The sequence below is a fragment of the Chaetodon auriga genome, chromosome 13 (assembly GCF_051107435.1).
Source record: "Chaetodon auriga isolate fChaAug3 chromosome 13, fChaAug3.hap1, whole genome shotgun sequence".
Lineage (NCBI taxonomy): Eukaryota > Metazoa > Chordata > Actinopteri > Chaetodontiformes > Chaetodontidae > Chaetodon > Chaetodon auriga.
The window spans coordinates 9,380,625-9,398,669 of NC_135086.1; the positions used below are offsets into that span (position 1 = coordinate 9,380,625).

Genomic DNA, 18,045 nt, shown 5'->3' on the forward strand with positions numbered 1-18,045 from the left:
GCCCATTTAATTCAAACCACAATCCACGATCTTATGTGTATTATTTTAGAATTAAGGGGCATTATTAAGGAGATAAGTATATTGTTTCTTTCTATTTGAGAAATTATTTGCAATTAAGGTAATGGCGAGTATTTGGAAAAAAATAAAGCTGGAAAGACAGTCTCACAGTTTCTCACACCCACACACACACACACACACACGCACTGGTGTCCCCCTTAATACTGTGGGGCCAGTGACAGGCTGAAAGGCGAGAGTGATGGATGGGCAGGGCTTAATCACCTTTAATCAGCTCTGTCCTTGAATAATGATGAACAGCCCTTTTTACATACAGAGAATGCAGAGAGAAAGCAGGAAAAAGAGAGAGGAGCTTTGAGTTGCATACTCTTTGTTGAATTCATAAGTAGCGGCAGATGCCGTCCCTCCTCCTCTGCATTCATTCCATACGTCTACTTCCATCAATGCAGCAGATTCACCGTTTTCAATGCACTGGCGACTGTTTCTCTCTGCTTGGTTCGCACGGCCTCATCCATGTATCTCTACCGTATAACAAACTAAAGCAGACGAAAACAGGCGATGTGCTCAGTTAGCGCAGCAGATGCTAGAAGGAGGTGATGTTTTGTTATGCGACTGCCACTTTACTATAGAAAGTCCATGCAAAGCCGAGACAGAAATGTAGTCCATCTCTCGGTGGCAGGCGCTGCGAATCCTAAAACACGCTCTCAGCTCTCCAGGTGTGAAAAGCATGCAGACCCTCAAAAGAGAAGTCCTGTTCAACACAACTGATGGAAATTCCAATCAACACATTTCATGCTTGAATGCCACTGAGTACATCTTTTCTCTGCCACCAGGGTCTATGTAAATTTTTCATCTTTAGCATCTACTGAATATAAGGCAGACGGTTTATGAATTGCGCTGCACACATCATAGTAAAGAAATTCCGCTTTCATCAGACGCTGATGAACGTCATATTTACTGTATCCATAAAGCGTTTCTATCGTTTTCACAATCGTTTCCAAACGACCTGAATGTAGCATTAGCCCCAGCCCAGGCCTCATCCTCTCGACCCCTCCCACTCTCCCATCAACCACCCCAGGCTTGGTGTGGTTGACAGGCAGCTGAAGGGCAGTGCTGTCAGGGAGGCCAAAGGCTGAAGCGTGGGGGGCCTGGTGGGGTGGCTGAGCCCCAGGACAATGCCATTACAGTGGGGATGAGGACTGCATGAATGACCTGAGGAAATCATGGGGCCAGCAGGAATGTTCTCCCGCTGGGCGCACACATGGTATTTCACTCTGCAGCAGGGTGATAACCCCCACTCTCCCCAATAACAGCCACCCAGAACAGTCCATCATTAAAAAGAAACCTGGTGAAAGCTCCTCATTGCAGGCACATGCAGAACATGGCGCAGTTACATGTATGCAAACACATGAAAGCTGTGCAGAGTTCACAATACAGACTCTGCAGAGCTCATTAAGCATGTATATGCACACTTGACCTATCTCTCATTTTAGATGACTGACTTGTTTTGTGTACATTGTATAAAAAATTTCTCTTTGTCATGATGATGCTCTCTGGTCTACCTTGAAAACTACAAAAAAAAAAAAAAAAACCCCCCCAAAAAAACAGCAACAGTTGAACACTTAACCTCACTTGCAGCTAAAACCCTTAGATGCACCACTACGAACCAACTTCTGTATCTCACCCCCATATCTCATTTTCTCTCAAACACAGAGGAGCCAGCCTTCCATTGCATTGGACATCAGTATGTGTCAGTGGCCTCCCGCTGAAGGGGACCTTGAGCTCCATGCAGCTTTGTGTGTCCCCATGTCTTAAGCCTCAAAAGAGCCAAAAGGAGCATGTTACAACCCCATATAGACCAGTCTATAGTGTGTGTTACATACTCTCCATTGACAGCAGCCACAGGTTACAAGAGGCTGTCAAAGGTCTCGCGGTCTGAACTCCCTGAACCTCAACACAGGGAGGGAGGGACAGTCCAACAGACAACTCAACTATAACAGTACATCGAATAGCATGATAACAATAAATTTCATTCAAAGAATTCGACTGTGCACATACTTTACATATGACGATAAACGCTTTGACTGTTACAAAGGCTGTTGTAATATTGAGCCTTAATCTGCTCTTTAGAGTAATTTTTCAACCTGCAGTGGAGTCTGATAGACTTCTATTGACAGCCTGTAGTCAAACTTGTGACAAAGCTGAATATGACATAGCCACTATCAGCCACTGGAACGTTAGGTATGTAAATTAATAATAAATATAACAGGTTTAATCAAAAATGACCAACTAGTTCACTGGTCACAACATTTTCAAGGATTTAATACATTTGCTGGACTGCCAGAATGTTTTGAAGGCAGGTTTTATCTTTATTTTATACAGTCAATTTTCAAAAATGACAATTACACAATTACACAATTACAAAAAAACAAGAATATGATCTATTACCTATTTAAATTCATATCACCTTTGATAGCACAAGCATTTCATTTTGGTCTGTTCCAGTCCGAACAAGCAGGAATAAATAGGCTTAATTTTCACTTACGTTCCGAATCACTGAACAGACTACCTGTGATATGTCCCCCCCCCAAAAAAAAACTGCATATATGAACACATCTTCCAGTGTTGAACATATGTTAAGAATCTAGTGCAATTAACTGAAAGTGATGCGGTACGCTCCATCTAACTCAACAGGCTTCCTCATCTTTCCCATGCACTGGAAACGTATGTCGTGCCAGTAAAACCCTTCTTCTCTTTCCTTATTGTTTTTATAGGCCCATAAATAGTCCAGGCTAAATTAATGAGGCCACAGAGACGGTGATGGAGGACTTAGAGGATGAAGGAATGGAGAGATGAAGGGAGTGATAGATGGCATCATTATAACGCAGCACATCTCACTTAACAGAACTGTTGGCTTTGGAAGTTGCATGTTTTAGCATGTGCCAATTCTTGTCTGATCTTGCGTGAAAGTACAAACACGCACACACATACAAAGTAGTCAAAGTAGAGAAAGCTAACAAAGCTCTTTGAAGCACCAGATTCACACACACCTTTTAAACAGATACGCATGAACATACACACAGACATGCAGGCTGGACCAGCGATGCACCAAAAATGCTTTCCAAGCACACACACACACACACACACACACACACACACACACACACACACACACACACATACACCATCATAATTAGCTCAACTGCAGCTATGAGAAATGAAGATAGCCTATTCTTTCCCCACCTGGGGACAATTTGCTGAGTATCTCAGTTAAGCTGAAGACACTGGTAATTAACACTGAACCCCAGTCAGTTAGCTGGCTGAAAGCAGAACTCTGCGCTATTGCATTGTTTTAGGTGAAAGACTTCACAGAGCCCATTTGTCTGCATCCCAGAATGAGCCATTGTTCACTGCGGCATCCTCACACTCGGAAGAGAACTTAACATTCATACAGAGAGAAAGACTAATTACTGCAAAATTAGAATGCACTGCACTGAACAACTCTCCAGCTATTTGACAGACCCGAAGACATCATTTCTATCAGTTCCTGGACTTATGTAGACTGACTTCCACAAGCTTTAAATATTCCTTAAGATGTGGAATCAAGTGTCCACTTCTCAACAAATACACAAGTAATTAAAAGGGGTAAAAAAAAAAAAAAAAAATATGTAGAATATGCTGACACTGAAATGTATCTTTAAAATCAACAATAAAGTTAAAAACTAAAATGCACAGACAAAGAAACCTCAGATGCGTTGAAGTGTTGAGATGTCGGGGGAGATTGACACAAGAGATGAAAGATGTTTGCTTCATAATTAAAAGGTGTGCACACCCACGGTAAATGTATGGCACTGTAATTAACACCTTATTTTGCTGATAATGGGATGCAGTGCAATCTATCAGCGATCAAGCAGTCACATCTCCCTCTCCCAGTCTTTCTGTCTCTTAAGCCCTAAATTTCTGCATGTGCACTGAGAGTGTATGTGTCACTCAGCATGACATTAGCATGGTAAGTGCATGCAGATGGCAGCCACAGCCAGTAACCTTTCAGGAGCCATTTACATGTAAATCGATGGATTAATTGGCTAAAGCTCATTAGAGCTGGGGTCTCATCAATACTACACACACCTCAATTACCCCTGGCACTGAGCTGTCATCGCCAACCCCCACGCCCCTCCACACACACACATACACACACACACACACACACACACACACACACACACACACACACACACAGTGGTGTACATGAGGCCTCTTAATCAGGAGCTCTCGTTCCACTGAGTAACCTTTAATTCATTGTCAAAATTCTCATTAGATTTAACACAACTGACGAAACTGTGGTCTTTACTTGATCTTGAATGGTGATATTCATCAAATGTTAGCAGAATTTACCAGTGCGTCCCTGATATCTGCAGGTTTGGAGAGTTTCTGTAACAGCATTGAGGTGATAGGACACTAAATTCTGCATGCTTTTGCAGAATCTGATCAAAATGTCACACTCCAGGTAATTCGGATTAAATCTGACTGCTTTCCTGTCTTTTGTGTGTGATACATAAAAAATCTATATCATATCATATCATATCATATCAGAGGTGGATATCCAGGTTTTTGTGAACGGCCAGAATCAACCTCCGCTCCCATCAATAAAGCACCAACAGCAGTACAAAGCGAACCAGAAAGGCAGGGAATCAGGCAGGAGCCAGTGCAGAGGCCTTGCATTAATCAGTGAGATTTCTCTAACATTCCTTGAGGCTTTGCACTTTGGCATCGCCTGCAGGTGCTGAAATTGAACACTTAATAGCAAAAGACTAGCAGAGCGGAAGAAATGGAAAAATTGGTCGGTTGTATCGCAAGGCGTGGGCCGAGCTACCTTCACCTTGACAAATGCCTGGTGCCATCCGTTTGAACAGGGAAAGATGAAGGGAAATGAATCGGAGGAGGTGGGGAAATCTGTGGATGATGAGTACAGTAATCTTGTTGGACACTGCTGTCTGCCATTTTTCTCTGCTCATCTTCACCGAGCCTCTAACCTTCCATGCATACAGTATTTGTGCGCGTGTGTGTGTGTGAGCGAGCGAATGTGTGTAATCTGTAAGAAAGGTCAGTGCTCATCTCTGCAGTATCCCTCAACCTTTAAAGGTTGCATCCTTTGTCCTGGTATAAGTGACACTTTATTCCAGCCTCTTCGAGAGGACAGACTTAGACAAAGACAGAGCGAGAGAGGCCTCTAGGTTGAGAGCAGCAGCATTAAACATTTTTGGCAGCACAAACACTTGTTGACACACAGTGCTTGTGTTGTTAAAGGCGATGCCAAGGGGCTTAGACTGTGGGGCTAACTTAAAATACTGAGCTGCTTGGCTTGAGCGCCAGCAGCAACTCATTGATATCATGAGCCATTATCACAGCTAACGTTCTAACTTTGTTTCACACCCATTTCCTTTAACTCCACCACAGAGACTCAGCAGTCTCTGAGGAAAACAAATCATATTTACTTTAGCATTCAGCTGATGGGATGGAAATCTGAGGGGGAACTCAGGGGTCCAATATTGTTTTAAAAAAGTCAGATCAGGAGCAGCAGATTACAATGCAGGCACAATAACATGCATTGTTAATTAAATGTAATGAACTAAGGCAGGTGTGAATGTTACTGATGGTAAAGCATGATAAAAAACACTCGAAAACAACTCGTGTGTGTATGTGAGAGAAAGACATCAGCAACGCAGCCATATGCAAAGTTCATGTTTTGCACATCAGCATTCATTTAGATATATGATTATTGATTCATAAAGTTTGAAGGATCTGGACATGTGTTTGATATTCCTTCAATATAGATTTTCATTCCTTGCACGAGATATGGCCAAAATATCTGTCATGTACATGCACGTTTAGCTCAGTGCTATTATTTGCTATGCATGCAGCATATATTTGCTACTTATCTAATCGTCTAAATCTCATGTAATTTGTATTTTTCTTCATATTTCACATGCAGAACCAGCATTCTTTGAGTTGCAGAAACTGTGTCCGAGCGACATGAACGACTTAAAGCAGTTTGTTTGACCATCGCTGGTGGAAGCACTTGAAGCAGTCCATAAACTCTCATGCACACACATTCTTCGCAGTGTTTTGTCGGATGCTGGAAATTGGTATTGGGAGATAAAAACTAGCCTATTAAGTTCAAATGGTTCTTATCTAGACAGTTCGGTCAGTGAAGAACATAAAGGCGAACACAAAAGTGGGAAAACATACACACACATACACACAGCTGTGGGCCTTTAAGGGTGTCCGGTGTGGTCTAGCTCTGCAGTCTCCACGCTCGGCTGCTCTGGGCATGCTCTGTTGTGCTTGGCATTCAGAGTGCAGGGACAGCTAAGGGCGTGATCGCTGAGGCCTGACCGCCTTTAATCAGCACACGCAAAGTGACACACACTCATATGCATACACAACAGCCGTACATATCTCACACGCAAACGACCCCTCCTCTCCCACAGATGCATGCATTCACACACATACACACCAGAGGGCATGTCATTCCATCTGACACCATTTCTAAGTCAACCGCCGTGGCCGAAGGTAAAATGTCACCACTCTCCCTCGTGCGGGCGGATAGGGATGGCTAGAGTGTGCAATAAATGAGTGCAGGGACCTTTTCCTTTATCTCTATCAAATGTGGGAGTCGGGGGAGTCAAGGATGCATGTAGTCTGAGTCTATGGATCACTTCAGAGAGGCAGGGCTGTCTGGGACGTCAGTGACTCTTTCACAGGGGCACAAGCTGAGAAATAAGCTCTCTTGAGATGAGTTACTTTAATTTTTGTGTGCTAACGTGTGTGTGTTTTAGCAACGAGTGAATGGAGTCCTCTCACTTTGGATTGCTTAATGTTCTGCACAGTCTATGAGACATCTTTACCCCGAAGTTCTCTTTGTGGAGCACCGCTGCTGAGAGTGACCACAAAAGGAAAGGTCACTTACTGCTCAAGTTTACGCTGGCGGCTGAGGTCTTATTTGAAGGTCACAACAAACATTGACCTGTAGTGGCTTTCTGGCTCTCTTTACAATGGCCGCCAAATATAGCCGCCGGAACAAACAGGTGCTTACGTTATCCCTTTGACCCAAACTTGTGAACAAAGCCCAGGTAGCAGTGATTCAGCAGAGAGGAGCTTTCCTGTAGAAAGCTATGGCCTCATCCTTGCAGATGATTGCCTTCATCACACCCACAATTAAACTGCAAAGTCCAGACCTTTGCTCTTGATATCATGTTAAATGAATATTACAACCAATGCCAAACACACTGCTTTCACCATATCAAGTCCAAATAGATTGGAACAGCCGCAGTGCCCCATACTGTGTTTCCTACAGCACACCTCGGGAAGCTCAGGCATAGTGTGCATGAAAAGAGTGCAATAAGAAATTTGACAACCTTAGGACCTGTAACTGGACCTGAAAACTCAACTGAAGCATTTTTGCAGCCTTTCATTCCAATCCTTGAAATTTTTTTAAACTCGCCTCTGACCAGGTTCCTTTGATCCACTCCAGCCTGCTCTGGGTCAGAAAGACGAGCAGTGTTGACAGGCAGCGAGTCCATCCCAAGGCTGCGACACAGCAGAATGTAGATACACCCTGGAAACTCTGGAAATTGATGTCTTCATGGATAAATGCAGACGGGAGGACTTTTGAATGTACGACAGGTCAATGAAGGATTGGTTTGACAAACATAAATGAATTCACAGAAGAAGTTAAAGCATATTTTAACTGGAGCGTCAGAATGTGTGTGTGTGTGTCAGTGAGAAGCGGCTCCTGCTGTGGTAAGCACTTTGTCTTCCTTTCCTCACCTCTGCTCACTTCTGGTTTACTAATGACCTGTATATATTGACAGACACGTCTCTCACACTTATACCCTGCACTTATACTCTCTCTCTCTCTCTCTCTCACACACACACACACAATCACACGCAGATCCCAGAGGAGCTCTGAAGCCTCACTTCCTGCAGGCCTGATTAAGATGGAAGACACAAACAATAAAAACAGCAAGGTTACCATAGCAAGGTCAAACACTCACAAGCAGACACAGGTGAGAGGAAATAATCATATTCAAAAATACAAAGCAGCTGAGGGTAAACCTCGGATCAGCTGAGTGAGATCAGCTCTCAGCCTTTTTTCGCTCAAGGTCTTACTGAGATCTATGACCGTAATGTGGATAGAAAACACACAAAACCCAAAGTTATATATACATAAATCCATGGATCAGGGTGGGGTGAAATGGAATAAATAATGCTGATGAATTGCAGATCTTGCATGTCCTTACATGCCTGAACATTACTGACCAGGTCAGATCATTAGTGGGCTGCTAGTAGATCAAAACAAGCTGTAACGTCCTCTTTCCATTCGGGATGCATTCAAAGGAGGTGATCACTGCAATTCTAGACAATGCGTGCAATTCAACCAGCTTGTAGCGTCTACATTTCAGAAGTGTATTTTTGATGGACGTCGCCTCAATCTGCACAATGGAAATCAAGCCAGACAGGAAGTCAGAGAAAGGGACGCTGTCGTGAATCTGGTAAATTTTCCAAATAAAACTCCCTGTGCAGCCTCTGGATTGTACATCAAGAATGAATGCAAAGAAAATAGACAAAAAAAAGGAACTATTTATCCATGTAACCCACTTACAATGGTAGAAGCACAAATGTCTGACACACATCTGGTTTGCAGCCACGCGGAGGATGGAGCTAAGACGCTTTGCATATGGAAGCTCGGTGTTAGGTGCCTCATCACTAACATCATGTTAGAAATAGAAATCGAAAATAAAAGGATAAAAGACTTCCGAAACCTTTTGAGAAGTGCATGAAAAATCCAACCTAGCCTTCATCTGGCACCAGGTCCATATCTCAGCATGTTAACTTGGTGGATGACTGCTTGGATCTGAACGTGTGCTATTAATGTGTCACATAATTTAGCACGGGAGAGCAGCGTAAGTGCTGTCAGTGAGGAAAGTGAATAGATCAAAAACACTGTGACTGTGAGATTTCTGGAGTTCTCTGACAGATAAGTGCATCAGCTCTAACGTGTCACTACATCAATGCTTGCCGTCTTTACGGTAACTGGCTGAGGCCTTATGCGGAATTACCGTTAGATTTCCATGCTGTGCCCTTCCTCTCCAAAGTGCTAAAACAGACACTGCTGCCTTTGCTTGGCTGTCATTAAAGAGTGCAGTGTTTGCTGAGACAGAAAGGTTATTATCCTGACATCTGTGATGCAGCGGCACAGCGAGATCAGACAGCTGCCGGAAGACAGACATTTGTGTGGTGACGCTTGTGTTTTTCAAAACCAAAATGACACTCAGCGGCGTCTCGTCACTGAACGCATCGCGGCTGTACAATGAGACGATTCTCCTGACATCTACTCACAGTGTCACTATACATGCCTACAGGACGTGCTGAGATAAGTGAGATACTTGACAGCCGAAGCCCGCGGATGTGTCTGAGGTTGAGGGCATCTTCAGCACCAAGGACAGCAGACATCACACGCGATAGATTTACAGTAATAGGCCTATTTTATTCATGAGTTAGATGCAGGATGTGATATAAGCTCACATTGAATATCCAATGCTTGTAGTAGTAGTCTGGGGGAGAGTAATATTATGATAAGGCTCTTTGACAGCATCTGAGGATATGCATTCTGTGGCAGTCTAATTTGCCTTTTGTGCAGTCATTTAAAATCCAGCCCCTGCTGATGGTGGACAAAACATGATAAAAGATGGAGAGCTGTGAAGGGAAACACTGATAACAGGTAACAGAACGTGAGCCGAAAAAAAAAAAGGTTAAATGCAAATGAGCTGCTGCTGATGCTGTAGATGAGGGCCAGAGTCCCTGGAAGTAATTAAAACAACAAAAATGATAATGGAAAAAAAAAAAAAAAATGATGAAGCTACATAGTGTTCGCCCCACAAATAGTGTTTATATAATCAATTATTCAAAGGGACTTTTGTGATGTTTCATCTGTTTGTATGCTAAATACACAGAAAACTGAGTGGGATAAGCTCTCGTGTTGACATATGTCACTCCTTTATCGTGTGACCTGAGTGTGTCAAGCTGTGGTGGAAAACTTTTTTATCAGCCAACTTACATTTGAGAGGAATGCACGAAAGAATTAGTGGAGCAATGCTGAAAACATATATAAATGAATGAAAGAAGCAGACATGGCAGCCTCTGCGGATGCTGAATTGATAGCAGTATCGTCACAAATCACAAAACAAGCATTCTGTGCCAGAGAGTTTTCAGCGGGGGTCTGTATCCCAGTGACAGCTCGCTTTCTTTCTCTCTTGCCTTCACCTCTCCCCACCTCCTCCCTCTTCCACCTCCTTCTACAGCTTGCTCCCTCTCATCTATCAGGAATGATGGAGTGACTCCCCTGTTCCGCTCCCTCATTTCCCTCCCCTGTTGCATTACATGTGTATCCAAACATCCACTGTGTCTGTCAAGCAGGATGTTTCCCTGCAGTGTCCATCCCTCTGTCCTTGCCTGGGTACCAACTCACATGCTCGCACACACGTTCACACACACACACAAACATTACACACTAGTATTGTCAGGAGTCCTGCAGTGATCGTCCATCAGTGTTAATCCACACCAATCGGCTGCATGAGCAAATGCACAGAAGCACACAGACATTCGTATCCACATATGCAGAGAAATTCTATATGTGTGTCCTTCTTCTTATTTTTTGTGTGCACATATGTTGCATGCACACCATGTCTGTGTGTACAGTGGACACACAAACCCATACATGCATACACAGACAGACAGACAGACAGACAGACAGACAGACAGACACACAGACACACACACACACACACACACACACACACACACACACACACACACACACACACAAAGACCGACCACTGTGAAGTGGTCTTGTCAACTGACAGGGGCCTCTCCGACAAATAAACACCCCATCTATCTATCCTTCCATTTCTGTTTCAAGCCTGGTTGTGTGTGTGCGCGCATTTGGGTGCGTTTGTCTGTGTGCGTTAAGTTGAATTCCTGAGCCTGTGGTTACCAACAGCTTTGAAGTCCAAACAGCACCAGGGCCCCGGGGTGACGGGCTTACCCGCCACCCCCAGCCTGCACTGGAAGGCCCATAAAGAGAAAAGCAAACAGGCCATAATACCCCGAATGAGCAAACCTTTCCTGCATCTTTGGCTACAGCCTCCTCTTTGGCCCCTGCACGCCAGAAACACACTCACTCTCACACACACACACACACACACACACACACCGCATCAGTATACTATATGAGTGCAGGCAAAGATAAAGAAGTAGACATTGATTTAAGAGGGTCTGAGACACAAACAGACATATGCTCATGCAGTATTTCAATCTGCGTGTACAGCAATGGATGAGCATACGAACGTGCTCTCTCTCTCTCCACTTTGTCTTTCTGTCTTTTGCATGAGGGTGCTCTCTCTCACACAGAGATGCGAACACACCATAAGTATACATGAGCATATACAACATTACTGCAGAGTTTCCTTGCTGCGAGAGAAATTCCCGCTTTTGGAATACAGCTGAATGGTGTCTCTAATTAACGGTATGTTCATTATCTCTCTCTCTGTCTTTCGAACTCTCTTTCCCTCCCTCCAGTCAGATTACCCTCCCGGCTGCTGTGTTGTGGAGTGGGAGTCAGTATGATTGCTGCGGGCTTCTCTGCATGCCTTAATTAGCTCAGGATTTTTTTGCACATCAAGGTTAGAAAAGATCCTCAAAAAGTCAAACATTACTAGAGGGGCGCAAAATGTGGGCAGTGATGAAAACAGCGCAACACAGATAGGTCCGTTGGAACTGAGGGTGCACTTCTAAAAGCAGTAACACAGTTGCCTACAAGTCAGAAAAAGTGGGTAAACAGAGCGAAATCCAATGCAACATCCAAAAAATCCCAAGGAAAGTCCCAAAAAGCCTCTGCTACCTACTTTCTCTGGAGACAGCGCTCAGCTGTTCAGGAAAAACTTTGTTTTGCTCATTCTGATTTTAAATAAGCTCAGGCCTCTCTGCCCGTCCGGATGAGATTCCAGGGAGAAAAAAATATGGGAAGCATTTTTACATTCTGCAAATTTTGATATAGTGTCGTGTTAACATCATGATTCAAGACCTTTCTCACTGGAGCACTCAATCCAGGCCTTGTCCTTTCATCCAGCCTCTCCTCTCATTTTCAGCTCCAAAAAGGCGAAATGCCAGGCAGCACACAGCCAAAAGGCTGCAGCAGAGAAAGCCTCCACACTAAACTAAACTGACAAGAGAGGAGGAGACTGATGCAATGGAACACTAGCGTTAGAGCAGAGCCATGTACAGTATAACACTTCATTCACCCAAACAACGGCGCACACACAGGACAGCATGAATTGATGCGATTGTCTGGAGTGCTTTTGAAAACGTGTGAGGCGGAAGTATCTGGGAAACACCTGTTCTCAACCACGGCTGTGGAGATGCCCCTCCACAAGTAACTGAATGGCGGACAGTAACAGGCTATTGTTACACTCTGCTAGACTGTGCAGCTCCCATTGTGAGTGTGTGCAACTTTGGTATATGATGTGCAGCAGGGCGCTGCTGCAAAAGGGAACAATGGCTCAGGGGACTCAGTGAAGTGGATAAATAAAGGCCACAACACACACACACACACACACACACACACACACACACACACACAGAGAGAAAAACACGTACAGTACATGCAAGAAAGCATTCGGTGGCAAAAGAAGACAAGAAAAGAATCTGTGACTTATATTAGCCTGTTGCTGGATTAGAAATACTGTCACTGTAATTTAGGGGCTTTGGCGTTGAGTGTGTGTGTGTGTGTTTGTGTGCTTGTGTGTGTGTGTGTGTGTTGAACTGACATGTTCTTGTGGAGAGCCTGGCAGTTATATAATGGCCAACACAAACAAACAGAGTCCTTCCAAGGGACCAGAGGAGAGCCAATAGCTCCATGAATTCAGAGCACTCAGCCTCAACAGTCTGGTAGGAAAATATACAAAAAAACACAGCGCAAGAAAAAATGTGAGTGATGAGAAAACTTAAGAGGCAGAACGTAAGCAGAACCGTGAGACTGCTGGATCTCTGCTGCTTTCATTAATTGGCCTGAATGGGTTAATGGTTAGCATTGAGATTTATTCTTCTCAAGAATTAACACAACATTTATGGCACATATCTTGCACATGAAGTTATACGAATCCCATCTTTAATCCCTTAGAAACAATGGGAATAAGTGTAAAACGTATTCTTAAAATGAAAGATTTAAGTGGATAGCATGAAAGTCTTTCATAATAAACAGCATTAAAGGATTTGCGATCACTGGAGAGAATGAGAGATTCCAAAACAATCAGAAACAGAACAACACTGGCATCTCATTGGAGTCCTTTGGCTTATTTGTTGAATCAAATCTAGTGATATTTTAGCTTTGGTGTGGTCTGATCCTGAGAAAAGTATGTGGCTTTCTTTGTGCCAGCTAAATGCTAGATGAATTTCATTTCCAAGCGCCCTGGATCTCCGACATTTTCCATCAACCCTCGGGATCAGCAAACCAAAACAATGAGATGAAATATAGATAGAGACTCAGCGGGATTGGCAGCACTGGCAACCCCAGCGAAGTCAGCTTTGCTTAAAATCAAAATGTATAAAATGATGGATGCTGAATGGATGAGACCTAAGCGTGAGTATTTCATCGGTCAGGTCGATGTAGGTTTGCGTGACAAAGTCAATGAAAGATGTGTAATGCGTGTGCTTGAAAGCCAAGCATGTCAGTGCATGAGGGCAGCAGCTAAATCACTTCAGCGACAGGGTGGAGAGTGATAGAAAACATTCGACATGAGATGGACGGCGGGCTTTGAACCGGCGGCCAAGACCATCAACCAGCGGGAGGGAGGGAAGGAGAGGCCGTAAACAAGGATTTGAAAATGCTGCGGTCATCAAAAACGAATCATTTTGGAACATGTATCATCAGTGCAAATTAATCTATTAGAAATCTCCACTTCACAGCGCCTGAAAACTTAAACACATTAACTTGAAGTGCTTTTCCTTCTTTTTCCATGTATAATAAGATATGTTGAGCAATGCAGGCAAGACCAGCGACTCAGGCTTAAGTAGGCTTGAGTATATGTGTCCCTTTGAGTGTGTATGTGGATTTACTGTATATGTGTAATTACAATAAGCATTATGGTGCTCGCAAGTTTGAGGATTGTGTGACTTGATAAATCCAGTAAGAATGTAAACCTGCGTCCCTCCTCAATGTACAGCAGAACAGCTGCTTGCATTTGCAACGCACACACACACACACACACACACACACACACACACACACACACACACACACACGCACTGAAACTCGACAGACAGACATCCGTTTGCTGTTTTAGGATCAAATTAGGGTTGCAGGAATTTCACACTGATGGTAGATAGGAGTTAGTTCACCTGCTGCAGTCTGTTCTAATGACAGATGAAAGACTGACTTAGCGAGATTAGATCTGGCCTCACATTCTCCGCGGAGAGGCCGAAGCCTGCACACAAAACATACTGTAATCCAGATGATGACTGACGCGTCCATTCACCTCGTACAGCCTTAAAAACCTCGTCCCCTCGCCGCGCTTCTCCCCGACAAAAGATCCGATAACGTGTTCTGCCCTGATATGGATGATGAAATATCAAAATACGCTCACAGTAATATACACTCTATCCTGTGAAATATGTAATGACACATTGCAGCCAGTGGCCACACACACACACACATGCTCATACACACTCTCATAACAGCAGCTCACACATGGCGTCCCATCGCCAAAGCCAGACAGAATTCATGTGTTCGTTTGAAGGCGCCACTGAAAAAACATCCTCGCTTTCACAAACATTTCTGGCTATGCGCGCACGCACACACACACACACACACACGCGCATGCACACGCACACGCACACACATATGCACACACACAGCCCAGCAAGATAATGACAGTCTAATACTAGAGTGTATTCTGTTAAAGCCCTTAAACACACTTTAGAGTCTATATAAACAGAGGCAACTGCTCTCTCTCGCTCTCTCTCTCTCTCTCTCTCTCTCTCTCACTCTCTCACACACACACACACGCATATACACACACACACAAAAGAGAGGGTAAATGGAAGATGCTGCTTCAAGGAGTTTGGTCAAAGAAAACAAAGCATGAAATATTCATTGAAGGTTCTCCATCCACATCTGACTCAGAGCTAACAGTCAAAGCTAACAACACTCAATGCAAACACCTCTCTCAGGGTCTGCTGAGAGGCTGCTCCCTGACAGCATGTATGTTTAATTACTAGATCACTAAACAGCAATATAGGGACATGTATTCAGTTATTGAATGTGTCAAACTCTCTCTGAATGCATTAAAATAAGACCAGGTGGGTTTTGGGGGGCCTAATTTGAGCCTGTTTGTTGGTCTGTGTGATGTAAACAGTTGAGAAGCATCAGACATCTGTTTTATCTGGCTGTACTACTGTAAATATTTTTCATGTTTTTCTCTGTCTGTCTTTTAGGGTGACCTAACCCCATGCACTCATCTATCTGTTAACACAAAGGGCCTGAGGAGCGAGCTGCGCGCTGGGGCCCCCGACGCCTGCACTCGGGGGCTGTGGGGGCCTGTTGGTGCAGCTGTCCCACTCCAGGGTAACATAAGACCTTATTAGAGTCCATTAGACCTCTCTGAAACCAATAAGAGATTGTCAAATACATCCAAACATTCACACAATTCACAGAGAGACAGGAAGTGAAAGGAGGGTGGTAGGAAGGGGGACAGGGGTCTGCCATTTGTCCGCATAATGTCCTGTTCTCGGATCTACAACTTTTGTCCTTTCAAATTTGGGAGGAAAGGCAAAATTTGTGGATTGAACATTAAAACATTTTGTATAGAATGTGATAACAAAGTTTATTTTCCGGTTAATTTATTCTATAATTTGGAAAGTGACTTTGAAATGGCACGTAGACATGGGACACTTCCAGCTTTTAAAGTTGTTCACACCCCTTTTTTAATTAAAAATAAGGTTCAGAAGTGTCTAAGTAGCACATTCCTATTCCATGCTAATCCTTGTTTTTCGTGGTAATATTCTTTTCTTTTTTGCTTTCAATCTTCCATCTTGTCCAGTCTGTTTACATTCTGTACATATTAGGTTTTCATATGACAGCTGCGGCAAAGTTTCTGCTCACATCTGGACAGTGAGACAGCCTCGTCTGGAGTCCACAGCCCCAGAAAAAGAGCTTCCCTTTGCCCTGACAGCAGGGGCTTGACCTGGGAGACAGTCTTTGATCTTTAATTAACACTGAGCATGGCTCCAGAGAGGAGAGAGCTGATGAACGAGGGAGCATCCAAGACCTACACCAACAACCGGGTCTTAAACAGCTAAAGACAGGCTGCTTTCTTCCTCAAACTTCCAGCACTGTTTCAACTTTAAAGTAGTCGCGCAGCAACAGCCGCAGTGCAGAGGTGGCTGCTGCTTTCAAATAGATGCTGTGTCTGGCTGCTTAAGCAGGGTGAGGAGCTCACTGAAACTGAGAGAAGAGGAGCACGACGTGGGCCACAGAAACCAAACAGCCACAACAAAGAGGAGGTGGGGTTTCATGGCACATGGAGCTGGAGCTTCTGTCTCTTTTGCCGAAGCTACTGTGAGCAGTTTTCTCTTTGGAGAGACCAGATGAAAATATATAGAATCATAAATCATTGGGGCATGACGTAAGCAAGTATATACTACTTTAATTGTTATTTTACATTATAGAACATGGTATTTACATGTATTGCGTGAAATCTGAATGTATTTATACCACGTACAAAGGACACTATTATGCAGCTGTTCCTCTAGATGAGCTGCTATACAGATGCAAACTATAATTGATGAAAGCTGTTAGAATAACCACAGAAGCCACACACTGGATATTGAATTTTGCACATTTATCTCGTTATCTGCATGTATATACGCGATCCTTTATACAGGGCAAAATGAAAAATTATGAAAAAATAAACATACTCTCATAACCATTACATTGTCAGTTTTAATCATGCTGGGATGTTACGTGTTGAGAGGCTCATTATGAGGTTTAACTTTTGAACCCACTGGTTGCTCGATCCCAAAGGGGACACATGTCCTTAATGTTTTTGGCAAAGCAGCTGCGGTGAAATAAAGTGAAACGAAGGGGAACAAGGACAGTCAAAGGACAATTACAATCAATAACAAGCTGCCTGGAACACAGCTGCATCTGCTTGTAAAACCATCAGGTAAGGGGCGTTTCACAGAGCGATGTGTCAGCCCAGTGCAGCGGGAGCCAAAAAAATCTTTAGTGACTTCTATCATTTTGACATTTTTCTTGCCAATAACCAACTGGCAACAACTCAAATCAGTCTCCCTGCAAAACATGTGTGATGATGATGTCCAGACAGACTGAAAATGAAAGGCAAAGTCAGGCGGCCAGACGCTTACTCCTCGACTTTTGCAACCACCTCCAAAGGCGACTTTGGGGTGAGATCGAGTATCTCCAGACTCCAGTGTCTACCCACTCATGACTCCACCAACACCCACAACCATCACCGCAACTATTCCATTATTCACCATCCATTCCAGCCCACTCCTTTCTTCTGCGTTATCAGTCCCATCCTTGCTACTCTGGTTAAGATCTTCCCATAGCTAATGATGTGTCACAGAGAAGATTACTGTTGAACTACTGCACGCTGCAGCCCGTAGCTCAAAGACCTGGAGAATACATCACACACATGCATGGAAACATATACATGTACAACTATTCCCCAACATTCTGGGATTCTTGGGTTCTTTTGAAGGCATCATACAGAATCCACATGCGCACCCAAACACACACACACACACACACACACACACACACGTGTACATGAAAGTTGGGCATCAAACATTAAAGGTTTTTTGTGGGCTGACAGATATGAAGTGTGACAGTCTTCTCATCGAACACTTTGATTTGCTGAGGCTGCACACTTTGCAGCCTTTTTCACACAG

General features: G+C 43.7%; 1 protein-coding gene across 4 annotated transcripts in view; it reads right to left on the minus strand.

Annotated features, from left to right (window-relative positions):
• The window catches only part of epha3 (eph receptor A3), a 97,976-nt gene that overhangs the window by 62,387 nt on the left and 17,544 nt on the right, over window positions 1-18,045 (minus strand). The window lies entirely within an intron of this gene.